The sequence below is a fragment of the Canis lupus genome, unplaced genomic scaffold (assembly GCF_011100685.1).
Source record: "Canis lupus familiaris isolate Mischka breed German Shepherd unplaced genomic scaffold, alternate assembly UU_Cfam_GSD_1.0 chrUn_S1631H1822, whole genome shotgun sequence".
NCBI classification, from domain to species: Eukaryota; Metazoa; Chordata; class Mammalia; order Carnivora; family Canidae; genus Canis; species Canis lupus.
Genome location: NW_023330474.1, coordinates 1 through 20,376, shown reverse-complemented (window position 1 = coordinate 20,376; position 20,376 = coordinate 1). Strand labels below are relative to the sequence as shown.

The 20,376-nt window shown below is 38.1% G+C and overlaps 1 long non-coding RNA gene across 1 annotated transcript; it reads right to left on the bottom strand.

Annotated features, from left to right (window-relative positions):
* Positions 1–5,662: 5,662 nt before the first annotated feature.
* On the bottom strand, positions 5,663–14,335 carry LOC119878446. Its single transcript, XR_005386909.1, has 3 exons — positions 14,119–14,335; positions 10,425–10,511; positions 5,663–5,911 (listed from the first exon to the last, which is right to left on the bottom strand). It is a non-coding gene; the product is annotated as an uncharacterized LOC119878446 (long non-coding RNA).
* Positions 14,336–20,376: the final 6,041 nt, after the last annotated feature.

The window sequence follows — 20,376 nt, the reverse complement described above, 5'->3', positions numbered from 1 at the left end:
AAGAACCACACTTGGGCACATTATTATAAAACTTCATAACTCCAAAAGTTAAAAGTTATTAAAAAGTTTCCACAGAGTACTGGGAAAGACAATTGTATACACAGAAATTAGATCAGAAGCATTGATTCCTGGGATGCCTGGCTCAGTGGTTGAGTGTCTGCATTTGGCTCATTCTGAGGTCCTGGGATAGAGTCCTGCATTAGGCTCCCTGCAGGGAGCCTACTTTTACCTCTGCCTGTGTCTCTGCCTCTCTATGTGGGCTCTCATGAATAAATAAATAAAATCTTTAAAAAAAGCATTGATTCCTTTTTGTTTTATTAGTGACACCACATAGTACAGCAATATTTTTAAGGTTCTGTGGGAAGCTTTTTTCCAACTTAGCATTCTCTACCCAGCCAAACCATTAATCAAGTGGGAGAGAATGAAAAAGAACTTTTTGGTCTGAAAGCACTGATATATTTATCTCCATACCCCCTTCCTTGGGAAGTTCCATGAGGAGTGGTGACAGATGTGAGAGTTGTGTGAGGTAAACCCTCATGACTCATAGCAGGATGAAACTAGGAAGTGTCAAAGTTGATAAGTCAAGAAATCGCATTATACATGATTTATTGGAGACATTGATTTAACCACCAGAATAACAAAAAAAAAAAATGAAGTTGTAAACGTAGCGACTTCTAAAGATGGACTTAGATGGTAGGGTCAACCCTTCAGTAAAACTTTAACCACGTACATATATTAACCTGAAGTAATTTTTAAATGTACTACCAGAGCTCCAATTAAAATTCTTTGTCTAATGTTTTATAATATTAACTACATGGACTGTGGTGAGCAGAATGATGCCCACAACGAGGACCACATCTTGTGAATATGTTATCTTATGTGGCAGGAAGGGACTTTGCAGATATGTTAAGGTTCAGGATCCTGAGATGGGGAGATTAGCATAACTTATCTAGGTGGGCCTGACATAATCACAAGGTCCTTAAAAGTAGAAGAGGAGGGCAGCCCCGGTGGCTCAGCTGTTTAATACTGCCTTCAGCCTGGGGTGTGATCCTGGAGACCCGGGATTGAGTCCCATGTTGGGCTCCCTGCACAGAGCCTGCTTCTCCCTCTGCTTGTCTCTCTCTGTCATGAATAAATAAATAAAATTTTTTTAAAAAAAGTAGACGAGGAAAGCAGAAGGGAGTCAGAGGAGATGTGACTAAGAAGAGTAGGTGGAGAGGTGTAACTTTGCTGGCTTTAGAGATGGAAGAAGATGCCAAAAATGTAGGCAGTCTCTGGAAACTGGAAAGGCAAAGACATTGATTCACCCCCGGAGACTCCAGAAGGGAATACAGTCCTGTTGACCCCTCAATTTTATTTCAGCAAGATCCATGGCATGCTTCTAACCTGCCAAAGTATAAGAAAGATTTTTGTTTTATTTTACCATGTTTGTGGTCGTTTGTTACAGCAACAATAGAAGACTAATACATGGACTTACATCTGGCCGGAATTAACTCCTTTTGATGTTTTCCCATCTTAGAGTATTATTTTCCTTTCAGCTATTATGATAAGGTTTTCCATTTTAAAGGGTAGCAAAACAGACCCTTTGCTTTTCCTATTTTATAGGTACTGGCTTTTCTGTTTAGTATTTCAGGCAGTTTACCACCATAGTATCAAATCTTCCTTGATATCAATTTTGGATTAATTATAATGTGTCTATTTTCAGTGAAGCCATGATGGAACATTTTGTGATGATCTTCTTTCCTAGAAACCTGAATAATTTCATCTGATTGCCCGTGTCTTTTTTTCAAGAGCTTCAACCTCCAGAAACCACATTTTCAGACACAAAAAAGAAAGTGATTAAGTGAAAGAAAAAGTGATTCTGTTTTTTCTGACACAATTAGTTTTATTTCTCTGTATCGAGTCTTCTAGACATAACTTCAGGTTGTGTCAGCAAGGTCAGAAGCTTTTGCTAAACACTCCACTTAACAATCATGTATTTTCATTTAATTATACCTTAACGTAATTTTATGGTTGTCATTATATATGTACTAATCTTCACTTTCTCTAAACTGAAATTCTCTTTGCCTCTTTATGGGGAAAACATGGACTTTGAGCGAAATATATCTAGATTCCGGACCTGGCTCCCTCATTTACAGTCTACATAACCTTGGGCAAGTTATTTAACCTCTCTGAGCTTTCTCCAACTATAAATACAGAGGTTGTAATACTTTATACTGCCTACCTCACCTCTGCACTACTGACATTTTGTTTTTAATAATAAACTTATTTTTTACTGGTGTTCAATTTGCCAACATACAGAATAACACCCAGTGCTCAACCCGTCAAGTGCCCCCCTCAGTGCCCGTCACCCATTCACCCCCACCACCCGCCTTCTTCCCTTTCCACCATCCCTAGTTCGTTTCTTAGAGTTAGGAGTCTTTATGTTCTGTCTCCCTTTCTGATATTTCCCACACACTTCTTCTCCCTTCCCTTTTATTCCCTTTCAGTATTATTTATATTCCCCAAATGAATGAGAACATATAATGTTTGTCCTTCTCCAGTTGACTTACTTCACTCAGCATAATACCCTCCAGTTCCATCCACCTTGAAGCAAATGGTCGGTATTTGTCATTTCTAATGGTGAGTAATGTTCCATTGTATACATAAACCACATCTTCTTTATCCATTCATCTTTCGATGGACACCGAGGCTCCTTCCACAGTTTGGCTATTGTGGACATTGCTGCTAGAAACATCAGGGTGCAGGTGTCCCGGCGTTTCATTGCATCTGTATCTTTGGGGTAAATCCCCAACAGTGCAATTGCTGGGTCACAGGGCAGGTCTATTTTTAACTCTTTGAGGAACCTCCACACAGTTTTCCAGAGTGGCTGCACCATTTCACATTCCCACCAACAGTGTAAGAGGGTTCCCTCTTCTCCGCATCCTCTCCAACATTTGTTGTTTCCTGCCTTGTTAATTTTCCCCATTCTCACTGGTGTGAGGTGGGATCTCATTGTGGTTTTGATTTGTATTTCCCTGATGGCAAGTGAGGCAGAGCATATTCTCATGTGCATGTTGGCCATGTCTATGTCTTCCTCTGTGAGATTTCTCTTCATGTATTTTGCCCAGTTCATGATTGGATTGTTTGTTTCTTTGGTGTTGAGTTTAATAAGTTCTTTCTAGATCTTGGAAACTAGCCCTTTATCTGATACGTCATTTGCAAATATCTTCTCCCATTCTGTAGCTTGTCTTTTAGTTTTGTTGACTGTATCCTTTGCTGTGCAAAAGCTTCTTATCTTGATGAAGTCCCAATAAATAGTTCATTTTTGCTTTTGTTTCTTTTGCCTTCATGGATGTATCTTGTAAGAAGTTACTGTGTGTGCTAAGATATTTGATCTTCATCCTGGAGATGATTGTTTTTCCAATGTGGATTAGCCTTCAATGCCAAGTGTGTTAACATTGATCAGATGCTGTTTTATCTATAGCTGTAAATTTTTGTTGTAAAATGTTTACCTTATATGCCCAAAAGCCAAGCAAAATTTTATCACCCCACAATACTTTCTAACCCTAAGGACTCTTTCTACACGGAGCTTCAAGAACAGAAACAGTTCCTTGGAATAAAATGAACCTGAATGCTCATTATACTCGCATTAGACCTAATTGCTTACCGTGAATACAGATGGGTGTTTTCAGAGTATTTCTTCCACGGCTCACTTGTAATCGTCTTTCTTTTTCCTTCTGGACCCACAGAGTTCTTGGGTCAAACCTGATGTACTAATGTGCAGTATAAATCAATGATAGCTTTTTGGTGACTCATTATTGTCTGGAAGCTCCAAAGTCAAATGAGATGATAAAAACCGCTTTAAGAAATCATGTCTAATCAATAATAATGTATTTTAAGGTTGTTTGTTGTTTTATTATATTTAGAAAAGATGTAGAATTGAGTATAGCTCAGCCAAGGATGACTAACACTTTCTCAGTTTTCATTATGAAAATTATGAGGAAAACTTACAGTTTGTACAAATGAATAGTTTCCGCTTCAAATTATTAGCTTGTCTATGCTATGAAAGGGGACTTCTTTCTGGTTTCAAAAAATATTTGCTATGGCAGTAAAAACAAATATGTATTTAGATGATTGTTGGGAATAATTTTGAGAATGTTGTTTTAATCCACTATCTGAGGTTGTGAGCTAAATTATAAATAATGCAATATAATCAACCCCACCTGTGGAATGGGTCATGTCAAACTGATTACTTTAGCTAGTCAAAGCTGAGTAGCAAACCAAATGTTTGCAGAAAGTTAAAGTGTCACTTTATGAAACTTGGTCATAGGTAAAGGATTTCTGAAAACATTGGCCAGATAAAAGTATAAGTATAGACACTAAAGTTAGTCAGATGCTAAGCAAATATTTGTAATATGAATGTGACCCATTGCACAGGAATCTGAGTTAGGTGTGGCACCACACCACACATTCCTGTGAATGCTTAACCAAATCCTTGACTTCTAGGATACTTGCTAAATGTACATGTTTGCACTTACATCCTTCATATGATGCTCCTCATCCCTGCTTACCTGCTTACCAGCGTTCCTAGGTTCAGAAATCTGTCAGGAAGTAGGAAAGCCTGCTACTTTTTGTTTGTTTGTTTTTGCTTTTAATGTTAATCCTATTTTAAAGAAAAAAACAAGTTTTCCATCCATTCAGTTCATTCAAGAAATAATTACTGTGCACCCATTATTTGCAAGGCATTTGCCTAAATTCTGCAGATACAGCAGCAATGACCCAACACAAACAAAATCTGTCCTTATGAAGCTCAGGTATTAGTGTTTTGGTTTATAGGAAGTTATACTTAACTCGGAAAGCTACTGTTTTAGTACTAGGCAGTGAGAGGCAGTTGCTAGGAGGGTCCTCATCAGGCTGGATATTCATTAGAATAAACGTCAATCCATCATCTCTAAAACAAAAGTCCATTAAAAGCCCCTCTTCTAGTTCTACAAAGACTTCATCCGTATGTATTCCGGAAGTGATTATCCTGTCTATGAACTCAGCACCTTGCTCTAAGACTTCTTGTTATGTGTTTACTCAATTTCTTAATTGACATTTTGCTATAACTGAAACTTGAAAGAAAAAACATGGCAAGAATCATCAGATCAATCAATTTTGTTAACTCATTAGCAGTTCAGACATAGAAGTGACAAGCCAATATAATAGTTAATATTTAAGGAACACCACCTGATAAAAAAATGAGCCTCTATTACATACATAAAATCTGAAGTGAATATATGTATATATCCATGTATATATTTTAAATGAGTATCATTTATATATCTTAAGTAGATATATATAATCTTAATATATATCCATATACAAAGTAATGCATATAAAATATGATCTATATCTCTTAATTGTAGATATATATACATATGTATACAGATACATACAGATACAAACCCACAGATTTTACTTAAACCTCTAGCAACCCTCCTTTTACAACCAAGACAATGAAACTGTAGCCGGAAGAGGTTAAGTAACTGCCCAAGTCATACAGCTATTTAGACCTGAATCCAAGTACTCTGTACTCCAGGGTCTGTTCTTAACAGCAACACTGTCATGCCTCTGTCTACTGACCGCAATGATTTTGGATCTTCTACGGATTTCACCTTACAGTTTGTATTGCTCTTCCCTTTCACTATCACAAATGCAAGTGTAGATGTCTAAAAACCAGGCACTAGTAACAAAAACACTCTATTCCATGGGAAATAACAAGGATTTATTAATACCAGGACACATAACTGAAAATCAGCCTAGTAATAATTCCTCAGGTAATAGTCTTATATATAAGCAGAGCTCTGAAGTGGAGTTCTTCATTTGAAGTTAGGCAATCTTGATCGAAGAATAATACACCAAGAGGCATGATACCTTATATCACAAGCTAGGAAAAATACATAATTATTGTTACTAGCATTTGGAAGGATCATCATTGTGAGAGCTAAATGCCCCAAAAGTTAAAATTAAATTTTTTGCACCAACATTTATTCTGAGTTGGATTAAATACCTTAAAGTCTAAGGAGTCCTGAACAGAAAACATGGAAGAAAAGTAACAAGTATGATTTTTGCTCTATGTTTAACTTCAACAACACTGCAATTTTCTTCTAAAGGTGCTTTAAATTTTAAATCAATTCTATCTGGGCACTGTATCTACAGATAAATATGATCTTTTAAGTTTCTCATGTTAACAAGGACATTTTTAGGTTCTGCAAAGACTCGAAAAGGTTGATAATCCATATCAATATTTCAGACATTTTGGTGTACTTAACTTTGAATATTTTATCAATATTTGACATTTCATGTTTCAACTCAGCAAAACACAACTTAGAAAAGTATGACCTGTCCTTTGTTATTTAATGAATGTTTCTAACTGGTTAATCCTATCCTTTTGAAAAACTAATTTTCCCATACTGTTTTGAAATAGACTCCATTGACATAATGGACCTGGTTCTATTTAAGAGGGCTGGTGAAGAATTTTGGTAGACTGTTTTGGTTCTTTTTCCACTTCCATAATACACTTAAAAATCAATATACTTAGAAAGGAAGTTATAGTCATGCTACAGACTTGGAGTGATAAATAAATCATTGTATTGTAATATCTGAAAGCATTTTAATAAAATCAATTTTTGTTTATATTAAAAGGCATTAAAAACACTTTAGATTTTAAATTAATTTTAAATATACTATCTCCAATATGTTTTCCAACATTGTTTAATGGAACTAAGCTCCTTTACTGAGGGGAAATAAAAGAAACACTCTTTCCCTCCCTCCATCAAACACATGCCTCAGTTTATGCTGAAGAGAAAGATGGCTGTAAAAGATGATGTTGTTGTGTTGCCAGGTTTTTTATTTTCTTTCTATTCTTAGACTTGGTACCAGAGGAACCAACAAAAGCAGCAATTGTTTGTGTGGACTTCTATTCATTAGAATTTGTCTCATTCTGATTTTTAACATTGAGGTATGAAACCATCACAGAGGCAGTGGCTTCTAGACACTAGCAACCCAATTGTAAATTAAACTGGGATGAGTGCACCGAATTTTTCCCTTGAGACTTTTTCTCTTAATATAAAGAGAACATAAATTTAGAGACTTTTCCCCTTAATTTTTAAATTCTCTTTGCAGAAATGGTCTATTTTTAGGTAGCCCTTAGAGGGAAAGAGAAAGAAAGAAAGGGTGGGAGTGAGGGACTGGTCTTTGACATACAGAAAGATTTGATTTTCGTCTTATAATGACTCCATTAGAATGCAAACATCACATGGACCAACTTTCCCATTTGGAAAAAATGAATTTTTACCATGGTTAAGGAGAGTCCAGGTTTGAAAGAAAGCTGGTTAAACTGGTTAACATCCAGTTCCATCCCAGGCAGGAATTACTTACATGACATCTCTGACAGATGGTTTCTCAACTCAGCTTGGACTATTCAAGGCAGTATTAATTATGTTTTTCATGCAAAGACTGAATGAGGGGAAAGCTGTCAACAGCTGAGCTGATAAAACCCACTCTCTGTCAGTGAAGGAAAAGGCTTTTTTCAAGGCTTTCAGGAGCTAACATATCTTGTGTATTGCACATTGCTAATGTATTGCTTAATACATTGCTTGTGTATTGGAATGAAACGTTTTATAAGACACTCTTTTCTTGTCATTAAAAAATCAGTGTTTCATTCTTTTATCATGATACGTATGGTCTTACATCTTTCCAAATGATGCCTTCATTCACTGAGTCTAAGCAGCAAGGCTTTGAGAACTTTGAGAGTAATTGACATTATTTCAAAGAAAGAGGAAAAAAGAAACATTGGCTGTAGATAGAGGAGTTGAAGGTTAAATGGTAAGGACCCTGCTTGGGTTGCTGGAGTCTCAATGTGGCTGGACCCAGGAAAAGCCTTTGGTTGCTTCTCAGGGCTACCTACAGAATGTCAACTGGGGGACTTTCCTGATAGTTTCCTCTGGCAGGCCTAAACAGCTGCATTAAGAAAGGAATTGAGAGGCCACAGGTGTCACAGAAGCAAGTAGCTAGCCAGGAAGGATGAAAGATGCCAATCAGAAGAAGAGAATTATATATTAAAGGGAAAGCTAGCTCCACTTTTGATGGGATTCCAACAGACAGTTATATCTGAGATACTTTATTAACATATTATTAAGATCCATGATGAAAATAAGACTTGTTTCACAGGATCTCAGATTCAGAACTTTAAATATTTGAAAGGTAGTTGTTGTTGGAGAAAAATGGTATTGAGAAGAATATGCAGAAAGTTTACATCATCTCATTTTGATTACCCACTAACTTTTAGATACTAAAGCAAAATTAAATATGCTGTTGTACATTTCTGAGGGAGAACTATTTTAGTCTTAACCTTTTATTAGAAACAATGAATGGACAGGAAGATAAAATAAATAAGAAAATTCCCTGGAGTACATCAGAGCAAGTACTCAGATCCTAAGTACTCAAAAGCAAATATTTAACAAAATTTATCATTGTTCTTACTTGTAATGAGGATATTTTCAACAAACAAAACAGAAACAAAAGAATAATAAAGGCATTAATAGGAGATATAATGAAAAGGATAGTATTCAGTAGCTTTAGAGAGCCCATGGATTATCTTTCTATGTAAAATAATTCAGATTACCAATGTTTTTCTAGGTCTTTATATCATGTAAGATTTGAATTAAAAGAAAATGTTGAGTTCATGAAATACTGTACACCCTTAGTTTGGTGAGGTATCAAAATGTGTACTTTATTATGTTAACATTTATTCAGCAAATTTTCTGAGGGTTTTTTTTTTTTTGCATGTGTAATGATGTGATTGGACATACTATAAAAGTTTTAATAATGTGCTTTTAAAGTCTCTACAAATGTACAAGTAAACAGTCCACAACTTACTAAAACCTAAAATTATGGTATTTCAGGGGCACCCGGCTGGCTTAGTTGGTAGAGCATGTGACTCTTGATCTGGGGTTGTAAGTTCGAGCCCCACATTGGGTGTAGAGATTAATTTAAAAAAAATTAAATCTTAGGGAAATAAAAATAAATAAAACCATGGAGTTTCAGAATTTGAGGAGAGAACTAAAGGTCATCTAATTTAACTTCCAGACAGTAGAATAATTCTTTCTAGATCCTCTTTTACAGGTGTCGTCCACTCTCTTCTTGATCACATCCAATGAGATTATGATACTTACTCAGCTCTCGCAGGCCAAGAGAGCTGAGTCAGTATCATTTCTTTGTTCTATTGTTTTAGTTGCTAGAAAGTTCTTAACAGTAAGAGATATCTGTAATTTTCACACTTTTCCCAAGTTTTCACCCATAGAAAGAGGACCAAAGGTTTGAAGAAAGTTTCCAAGTGTGTCTTAATTGTTTTACTCCAGGTGAAATATCCAAGATCTTTCAGCAATAGATAATAAAGTGTACAATTAGAAAATTATTATCGGGATCCCTGGGTGGCGCAGCGGTTTGGTGCCTGCCTTTGGCCCAGGGCGTGATCCTGGAGACCCGGGATCGAATCCCACATCGGGCTCCCGGTGCATGGAGCCTGCTTCTCCCTCTGCCTGTGTCTCTGCCTCTCTCTCTCTCTCTCTCTCTGTGACTATCATAAATAAATAAATAAAAAATTAAAAAAAAAAAAAGAAAATTATTATCTACTTCAATCAGGGCACTTTATTTCTGCAAATGGGAACAACATTAAGAACTATTAGCTTTTTTAGCAGCTCTGACCACTTAATTGTTTCTTTTCTTTTTTTTTAAGGAGATTTATTTATTTGAGAGAGGGAGCAAGCTTGGGGGTAGGGGAGGGGCAAAGGGAGAGGAAGAGAGAGTCCTAAGAAGACTCTGCACTGAGCATGGAGCCAGGCTTGTGATCTCAAGATTCTGAGATCACCACCTGAACTGAAACCAAGAGTCTGACTGATGTTCAACTGACTGTGCATCCCAGGTTAACCCCACTTCAATTGTTTCAATTGAACTTTTATTTCTCCAAACACCCCAAGTCTCTTGTAAACTGCTGTTAAGCCCATGATCACTTTGTGTATATGCACATTTGTATAAAAATAATTGGCATGGATCTGTGCTATTCCCATACTCCATGAATTGGCTTGAAGGTGAATGATGGAGAAATGAAGGCAAGTTGAGTGAAGAACAGAGAATCGACCATTGAATTCACTCTTCATTTCCTTCATTCCTCTGATTTTCCTACTCTCATTTTGAGAATGAGCATTTGTCATTCTTATGTTTTCTCCACAGTTAGGAAAGAACCTAGCACAGAGCCGTACTCAAATTTTGTTGTTGATGATGAACTTATCTGAGCTTTCATGTCAGACAATTCAATAGTGGAAGCAGGAATTAGGAATGTGCCACATGGCTACATGGCCACACAGGACATTAATTTATGGAACATACACGAGACTCACCACGTGCCTAGAATTAGGTGGAATTTGCTTAATCTCTCCTCTCCTTCCCTCATCTGTTCAGCAACTTCTTTTGTCAGGTGCAGAACTCTATAAGAGATTTTAGCTACATTATAGATTAAAATTTGTAAGCTATTTATAGACCCTAAGTACCCTTTGAAATGTTATTTTGGAAATATGAATTTTAAAAAACCGACGTGCACATGAACTAGTTGGTGGTATAAGTATTACTACATGACACTTCCCTAAAGACTGTCTTGCTCAGTTTGCAGCTTACTGATACCTGTCTTGATTTTTGTTGGTTTTTTTGCTGATGACTTTCTGGATTTTGGCAATTTTTGAATAAAAAAGAAAAACAAAATTCAAACTTAGTTATATTTAGAAAATTGCTGCTAGTGACAGGTGGTAAACATTTATGTTTATTATCTATGTATCTGATCACTTCTTGGTATATTTCCAACTCCAAATATTATTGACAGATTGTATTAGTCAGGATTCTTCAGAGAAACAGAACCAATAGGAGATATATATGTATAGGTAGACAGATATTGTGATAGATAGATACAGAGATAGATAGAGATATACAAAGAGAGAGGCTTATTATAAGGAATTGGCTCATACAATTATGGAAGCTGACAAGTCCTGAGACCTGTGGGGTGAGTCTACAAGCTGGAGACCCAGCAGGGCCAATGGTGCAAGTTCTAGTCTGAGCCCAAAGACCTAAGAACCATGAGAAACAATAGTGCACCTTCAATTCAAGACTGGCAGGCTCAAGATAGGAAGAGCTGATGCTTCAATTGGAGTCTGAAGGCAAGAAAATACCAATGTCCCAGCTAGAAGGCAATAAGGCAGGAATAATTTCCTTTTATTCAGAGATGGTCAGTCTTTTTGTTCTATTCAGGACTTCAGCGATTGCATGAGGCCCACCCACATTAGGAAGGACAATCTGTTTTACCTCATCTATTGATTTAAATATTAAACTCGGGGCACTTGGGTGGCTCAGTCACTGAGCATCTGCTCAGATCATGATCCCGGGATCCTGGAATCGAGTTCTGCATCAGGCTCCCTGCAGGGGGGAGCTTCTCCCTCTGTGTATGTCTTTGTCTCTCTGTGAGTCTCTCAGGAATAAAATGAAATCTTTAAATATATATGTTTATATACTATATGTCAGCCAGAAATATCTTCACTGAAATATTCAGAACATTTGATGAAATATTCAGGCATCCTTGCCTCCGTCCAGTTAAGACATAAAATTTACCATCATACAGAGCAAAGCAATTGAACCAAAGGATTAAAAATGAGCATAAGGAAAATTGAGGAGGGATAATTCACTCACCTGTTCAACAAATATTTAAATGTGTATTGTGTGTTGAAAGCCAAAGGAGACATAGATAATTCTTCTTCTCATGGAGCAAAGATACAGATTTTAAAACAAAATTTTATGTCAGAGAAAGATGCTATTGGAGGAGAAATAACAGACTGCCACCTAGACTGAAGAACATGGTGGCAAAACTCTACAAAGAGGGTCCAGGATGCTAAAGGTCCTGGCAAGAGTGAGTATTAGACACTGAGTAACTCAAAGCCCATGGAGTATAGATTAAGAGAGTAGTATAGCAGGGTGAGTGAGAGCTGAGCTAGAAAGGTAGGCAAAAGGCAGGTCCTGAAGCCTTCCTGGCACATTAGAGTAGGAGAACCATTTCCTAAGGGTGTTGACAAGTTACTTAGAGAGTTCAAACAGACAAAGGACTGATCCTCTTTGCATTTTTGAAAGGAAACCGAGAGAGGACAAGATGAGAAATAGAAAAAGCCAGCTATGGGGCTATTATACAAAAAAGTGAGAGGGGCACCTGGGTGGCTCAGTGGTTGAGCATCTGCCTTTGGCTCAGGTTGTGATCCCGGGGTCCCTGGATCAAGTCCCACATCGGGTTTGCTGCAGGGAGCCTCTTTCACCCTCTGCCTGTGTCTGTGCCTCTCTCTGTATGTCTCTCATGATGAATGAATGAATGAATGAATGAACAAAAAATAAATAAATCTTTAAAAAAAGTGAGAGATGGATGCTGGGCTGGGCCAGGATTGATGGTGGAGATGGACTAGCATAATACATCTGAGAGACACGTAAGAGACCCAGCAGATGGTGTGTGGTGATTAGATGGTTGTGCAAGGAGAAGGAGAGAAGCAGATGCAGTTGGCTGAGAAGTGACTGTAGACTCAGAGCCTTGAGGACCTCCCAAAGCAAGTGATAAGAGGAAGTCTGCAAGAGATGCAGGGATAAATGGTCAGATAAGCAGGTGGTCCAGAGAATGTGGTTTGGAAGACAACAGAAGAGAGAGAAGGAGGATGTGTTCAGTATCATTAGATTGAGCTTGAAATTAAAGCAAATTAAGAACAGAATCAATGACCATTGTATTCCAAGATATTCAGGAAGAGGAAGTGTAGGCAGGGATCTGAGATGTGAAACTGAAATATACTGAGGGTTGCAACCTGGGAAAATGATGATGGTGGTATATGTGACTGGTCTGAAAAGTGGCTGTGGGGGCACCTGGGTGGCTCTGTCCACTAAGCCTCTGGCTCCTGGTTTCGGCTCAAGTCATGATCTCCTGGTAGGGGAGGGTGGGGAGATTGAGCCCCATGTGGAGCATCACATAGGACTCTCTGCTGAGTGGAAGTCTGTCCCACTCCCCTGTCCTCTGTCCCTTCTTCCCTACCCCACCCCATCCACATGTCTTTCTCTCTCTCTCAAATAAATAAATCTTTAAAAAAATGTAAAAGCAGAGGGAAAGGACTGGCCTGTAGGCAAAGAGAGGTAAAGGGTCAAGGGAGAATTTTTTATCTTCTAAATCGGGAGATTTGTTCATATATAAATGTTGCTGGGAAGGAGCCAGTATAGAGGTTGAAGGTACAAAAGGAAGGAGATATTAGATCTCTGGTTAAAGTAGGTTTAAGAATAATTGATAACTATGAGTGATGAGAGCTCACTATTTGTTTTCTAAGCATGACATGTATCAGTTTAATTCCCACAGCAACCTCCTCATAGGTACTATAATTATCTCCATTTTACACATGCTGTTATTGGCACATGGGGTAGTTAACCACCTTGCCTGAGGTCACGAGAGGTAGAGCCAGGACTTGGGCCCAGGCAGTCTGGATCCCAAGCTGCATTCTCTGAACACCTACATAGTCAAATGGAGGAAAAACGTAAAGGGGCAGATAGAAAGGGAAGAAGAACCTGGGATTGGCTCTACACTGAATGTCCATGCTGCCCATATACAATCTAATAAACTAGCCAGAGAATGCATCTGAAACCAGTTCTACTCAAAGAGAATTCAGATGCTTATCTGTTGACTAACTTTTGTATTTTGGATTCAATTATAGATTTGTTTATTCAGTAAAGACTTTTTGAGCACCTACTATTTAATAGGCACTGAAAATGCTCTGGGATTAAAAAATGAGCAAATCTAGGAATGCCTGGGTGACTAGGTCAGTTAAACATCTCCCTCTGGTTCAGACACGATCCCTGGGTCCTGGGATCGAGCCCTGAGTCCATTGGACTCTCGGTGTCTCCCTCTCCCTCTGAACTTCCCCCCTTTCTTTGCTCTTCCTTGCTCTCTCTCAAATGAATGTATAGAAAAAATCTTTTAAAAAATATGAGCAAGTCTAACATGGACCCTACCCTTGATACCCTAACTTATTGTATTACTCAGCTCAGGCTGCAGACTGGTGCTGTGAGCAGCAGAAACTTATTTTCTCTGTTCTGGAGGCTAGAAGTCCAGGATCAAGGTCCAGCAGGATGGGTTTCGCGTGAGAGTGCTCTTCCCGGCTTGCTGACGGCTGTCTTCTCACTTGTCCTCATATGGCAGAGAAAGAGCAAGGTCTCTGGTGTCTCTTCCTATAAGGACCAATCCTATCAAGATCAGAGTCTTACCCTTATGATCACATTTAAACATTACCTCCAATAAGGCCCTGTCTCCAGATATAGTGACATTGAGGGTTAGGGCTTCAACATATTCATTAGGGAGGGGAGGAGGGGAGATAAAATTCAGTTCATAGTATATATTCTTAGCCAAAGGAAAGAATATCTTTTTTAAATCCAGAAAATTGTATATTACTTTGGAGGCTGTATGCAAATCAGACAATTTAGACGCAATATCAGAAGGAAAGGCAGTCTCCTAGGAAACTCTTGGCAGTTTAAATGTTTCGTAGGTTCCTTCTTCAATTAAAGCAGAGTACAGTAAAGGGACATATCCCTTGAGTCACCCCATGTAGTAGAAGTCATCTGCCTTCCCAAAACACTAGAGGTAGACTGAGTGAAAACTTTTTGTTGGAGCAACTGGGTGAAATCCTGGAGCATAAATAATCCCAGATTTTAAACTTCACCACACAAATCACATTTTGGGGGATAATATGTTTAATTTCATGGTAAGAAATTCTGTCGAGGGTCAACTTGCTGCCCCCAAGTAGTTGAAGTAGGTCAATGGAAACTTCTCAAAAATGGTAAAGGTCAGTGAATGGCCTTTCTACAAAAATAATTTCTTTTCCAATACTAGACTTTCTTGAATAGGCTCATTCACTAAATCAGATAAATGTTGATAAATAATTTGATAGTCAGCTTTACACCAGGATGAACCAATAGAACACTTGTTTTGTTTTGTGCTTTGGCCTTTTATAAAACACAGTTGGGAAAAGGTTGCCCTAAATGGATCAACTAACATTCAGCCTATGCCATGACTCACTCTGATCTTCTTACTGTTGGAAACTCTACAACAAAAGCACTCTTTTTGCCCAGGATTTAAATGTGTTAAAAAAGTTTCTCAAATTTAAGAGTAGTTGAGATTCCTCCTTTTTACATACCTTACATGCAGCCAGGAACCCAGAATCTCCTCTGAAATTGTCATTTACGTTAATTTCTTTCCATTCCCTCAGCCTCCAGAGCAAACAGAAATCAACTGTAAGGGTCTCATACATTACTACCCTCACCCCAATTTCTGTACAGTTCCATGTCTAAACTAATCTTAGAAGAGAGTGTCAGGAGCTCCATCTTCTACTGTATACCTAACACCTGTAGTGACTTTAGCAAAGCAACATCATCCATCATATTAAACAGTTTATTTTTTATGTTATTGCTTTATATTAATATATAGATGCATTTCAGTTTTATCTTCACGAAGAGCCATGAATACAAGGTTTCATCCCCATTTTTTTAATTCATTATTTAATATCCCTGATAATTTTTTCTCCCTCAAGGACATTTCTGTAAGTTTCTTTCATGCAAGTGCCAGAAACATACTTTCTGTAATTTCCAGTTTTCATATACTGTTTTGTAGAAGAGCTTGGTACTTCAAAAGGAGGCATTTTTTTAAAGGTTTTTATTTATTTATTCATAAGAAACATACAGAGAGAGAGGCAGAGACATGGGCAAAGGGAGAAATAGGCTCCCTGCGGGGAGTTTGATGTGGGACTCCAACCCTGGACCCTGGGATCACGACCTGAGCCAAAGGCAGATATATGCTCAAACACTGAGCCACCCAGGTGCCCTGAAATAACAGAATTTAAAGACTGGTGCTGGCAAGTTCCAGGACTTGGAGTAAGCAAATAAGCAGAAGCCACACTTCCAAGCAAGGTACACTGTCTGCTTTTCATCCTCTGTTATCATCCCTCAGGCTGCCACAGGCTACGTTTTGGAATGTGCATTTTTAGTAGAAGTAAGACAGCCCTCCTAATTGCAGCTTGCAAGAAAGCACTAGGACCAGAACTATGTTAAGGACACTTTCCCAGGAGGGCACAGATGTTCTGGGTGAAGCTCAGGTCTAATAGTTATGAATCCTTCAGTGGATCCATATTTTTTTATTCCAGAAAGTGTGTGTATGATCTGACTCTGAGCCTATGTACAGACGTACATGGGAGATCTAACAAGGGAAAGTCCTGTTACCTGACCTATTTCCACATTGTCTAAACCAAAAGTGAAAAATCCATTTAGCCATAGGCTATAGAAATACAAATAAGAAAGATTTACAAGTAGAATATCTCTGACTAGATTTATGATTGTAAAAAAAACACTGTTTTTCTCCTTGTTTTTCTTATCTGAGAGTTGAAAGATATCCACTTTAAAACAAATACAGCATCATAGAAACATAACTTATTATATTACCTAATAAATAATAAATGGAAACATAATACTTATAATATATATTAATAACTTTTTTTTATTTCTAATTTATTTTTATTGGTGTTCAATTTACTAACATACAGAATAACCCCCAGTGCCCGTCACCCATTCACTCCCACCCCCCGCCATCCTCCCCTTCTACCACCCCTAGTTCGTTTCCCAGAGTTAGCAATCTTTACATTCTGTCTCCCTTTCTGATATTTCCCACACATTTCTTCTCCCTTCCCTTATATTCTCTTTCACTATTATTTATATTCCCCAAATGAATGAGAACTTACAATGTTTGTCCTTCTCCGACTGACTTACTTCCCTCAGCATAATACCCTCCAGTTCCATCCACGTTGAAGCAAATGGTGGGTATTTGTCATTTCTAATAGCTGAGAAATATTCCATTGTATACATAAACCACATCTTCTTCATCCATTCATCTTTCGTTGGACACCGAGGCTCCTTCCACAGTTTGGCTATCCTGGCCATTGCTGCTATAAACATCGGGGTGCAGGTGTCCCGGCGTTTCATTGCATTTGTATCTTTGGGGTAAATCCCCAACAGTGCAATTGCTGGGTCATAGGGCAGGTATATTATTAACTCTTTGAGGAACCTCCACACAGTTTTCCAGAGTGGCTGCACCAGTTCACATTCCCACCAACAGTGTATGAGGGTTCCCTTTTCTCCGCATCCTCTCCAACATTTGTTGTTTCCTGCCTTGTTAATTTTCCCCATTCTCACTGGTGTGAGGTGGTATCTCATTGTGGTTTTGATTTGTATTTCCCTGATGGCAAGTGATGCAGAGCATTTTCTCATGTGCGTGTTGGCCATGTCTATGTCTTCCTCTGTGAGATTTCTGTTCATGTCTTTTGCCCATTTCATGATTGGATTGTTTGTCTCTTTGCTGTTGAGTTTAATAAGTTCTTTATAGATCTTGGAAACTAGCCCTTTATCTGATAGCTCATTTGCAAATATTTTCTCCCATTCTGTAGGTTGTCTTTGAGTTTTGTTGACTGTATCCTTTGCTGTGCAAAAGCTTCTTATCTTGATGAAGTCCCAATAGTTCATTTTTGCTTTTGTTTCTTTTGCCTTCGTGGATGTATCTTGCAAGAAGTTACTATGGCCGAGTTCAAAAAGGGTGTTGCCTGTGTTCTTCTCTAGGATTTTGATGGAATCTTGTCTCACATTTAGATCTTTCATCCATTTTGAGTTTATCTTTGTGTATGGTGAAAGAGAGTGGTCTAGTTTCATTCTTCTGCATGTGGATGTCCAATTTTCCCAGCACCATTTATTGAAGAGACTGTCTTTCTTCCAATGGATAGTCTTTCCTCCTTTATCGAATATTAGTTGCCCATAAAGTTCAGGGTCCACTTCTGGATTCTCTATTCTGTTCCACTGATCTATGTGTCTGTTTTTTGTGCCAGTACCACACTGTCTTGATGACCACAGCTTTGTAGTACAACCTGAAATCTGGCATTGTGATGCCCCCAGAAATGTTTTTCTTTTTTAAAATTCCCCTGGCTATTCGGGGGTCTTTTCTGATTCCACACAAATCTTAAAATAATTTGTTCTAACTCTCTGAAGAAAGTCCATGGTATTTGATAGGGATTGCATTAAACGTGTATATTGCCCTGGGTAACACTGACATTTTCACAATATTAATTCTGCCAATCCATGAGCACGGAATATTTTTCCATCTCTTTGTGTCTTCCTCAATTTCTTTCATAAGTGTTCTATAGTTTTGAGGGTATAGATCCTTTACATCTTTGGTTAGGTTTATTCCTAGGTATCTTATGCTTTTGGGTGCAATTATAAATGGATTGACTCCTTAATTTCTCTTTCTTCAGTCTCATTGTTAGTGTATAGAAATGCCACTGACTTCTGGGCATTGATTTTGTATCCTGCCATCTAACCGAATTGCTGTATGAGTTCTTCTAGCAATCTTGGAGTGGAGGCTTTTGGGTTTCTAGGTAGGAGTATCATGTCATCGGCGAAGAGGGAGAGTTTGACTTCTTCTTTGCCAATTTGAATGCCTTTAATTTCTTTTTGTTGTCTGATTGCTGAGGCTAGCACTTCCAGTACTATGTTGAACAGCAGTGGTGAGAGTGGACATCCCTGTCTTGTTCCTGGATCTTAGGGGAAAGGCTCCCAGTGCTGCCCATTGAGAATGATATTTGCTGTGGGCTTTTCATAGATGGCCTTTTAAGAGGTCGAGGCAAATGTTCCCTCTATCCCTACGCTCTGAAGAGTTTTGATCAGGAATGGGATGCTGTATTTTGTCAAATGCTTTCCTCTGCATCAATGAGAGGATCATATGGTTCTTGGTTTTTCTCTTGCTGATATGATGAATCACATTGATTGTTTTACGGGTGGTTGAACCAGCCTTGTGTCCCAGGCATAAATCCTACTTGGTCATGGTGAATAATTTTCTTAAAGTACTGTTGGGATCCTATTGGCTAGTATCTTGTTGAGAATTTTTGCATCCATGTTCATCAGGAATATTGGTCTGTAATTCTCCTTTTTGGTGGGGTCTTTGTCTGGTTTTGGAATTAAGGTGATGCTGGCTTCATAGAACGAATTTGGAAGTACTCCATCTCTTTCTATCTTTCCAAACAGCTTTAGGAGTATAGGTATGGTTTCTTCTTTAAAAACGTTTGATAAAATTCCCCTGGGAAGCCATCTGGCCCTGGACTCTTGTGTCTTGGGAGGTTTTTGATGACTTGCTTCAATTTCCTCCCTGGTTATTGGCCTGTTCAGGTTTTCTATTTCCTCCTGTTCCAGTTTTGGTAGTTTGTGGCTTTCGAGGAATGCGTCCATTTCTTCTAATTGCCTAATTTATTGGCGTATAGCTGTTCATAATAGGTTTTTAAAATCGTTTGTATTTCCTTGGTGTTGGTAGTGATCTCTCCTTTCTCATTCATGATTTATTAATTTGAGTCTCTCTCTCTTCGTTTTAATAAGGCTGGCTAATGGGTTATCTATCTTATTAATTCTTTCAAAGAACCAACTCCTGGTTCTGTTGATCTGTTCCACAGTTCTTCTGGTCTTGATTTCATTGAGTTCTGCTTGAATCTTTATTAACTCCCTTCTTCTCTTGGGTGTAGGATCTATTTGCTGTTTTTCTCGAGCTCCTTTAGGTGTAAGGTTAGCTTTTGTATTTGAGTTCTTTCCAGTTTTTGAATGGATGCTTGTATTGTGATGTATTTCCCCCTTAGGACTGCTTTTGCTGCATCCCAAAGATTTTGAACGGTTGTATCTTCATTCTCATTAGTTTCCATGAATCTTTTTAATTCTTCCTTAATTTCCTGGTTGACCCTTTCATCTTTTAGCAGGATGGTCCTTAACCTTCACGTTTTTGAGGTCCTCCCAAACTTCTTGTTGTGATTTAGTTCTAATTTCAAGGCATTGTGGTCTGAGAATATGCAGGGGACAATCCCAATCTTTTGGTATCGGTTCAGACCCGTTTTGTGACCCAATATGTGGTCTTTCTGGAGAAAGTTCCATGTGCGCTTGAGAAGAATGTGTATTCAGTTGAGTTTGGATGTAAAGTTCTGTAGATATCTGTGAAATCCATCTGGTCCAGTGTATCAGTTAAAGCTCTCGTTTCTTTGGAGATGTTGTGCTTAGAAGACCTATTGAGTATAGAAAGAGCTAGATGGAAGTCACCAAGTATAAGTGTATTATTATCTAAGTATTTCTTCACTTTGGTTAATAATTGATTTATATATTTGGCAGCTCCCACATTCGGGCATATATTGAGGATTGTTAAGTCCTCTTGTTGAATAGATCCTTAAGTATGATAGT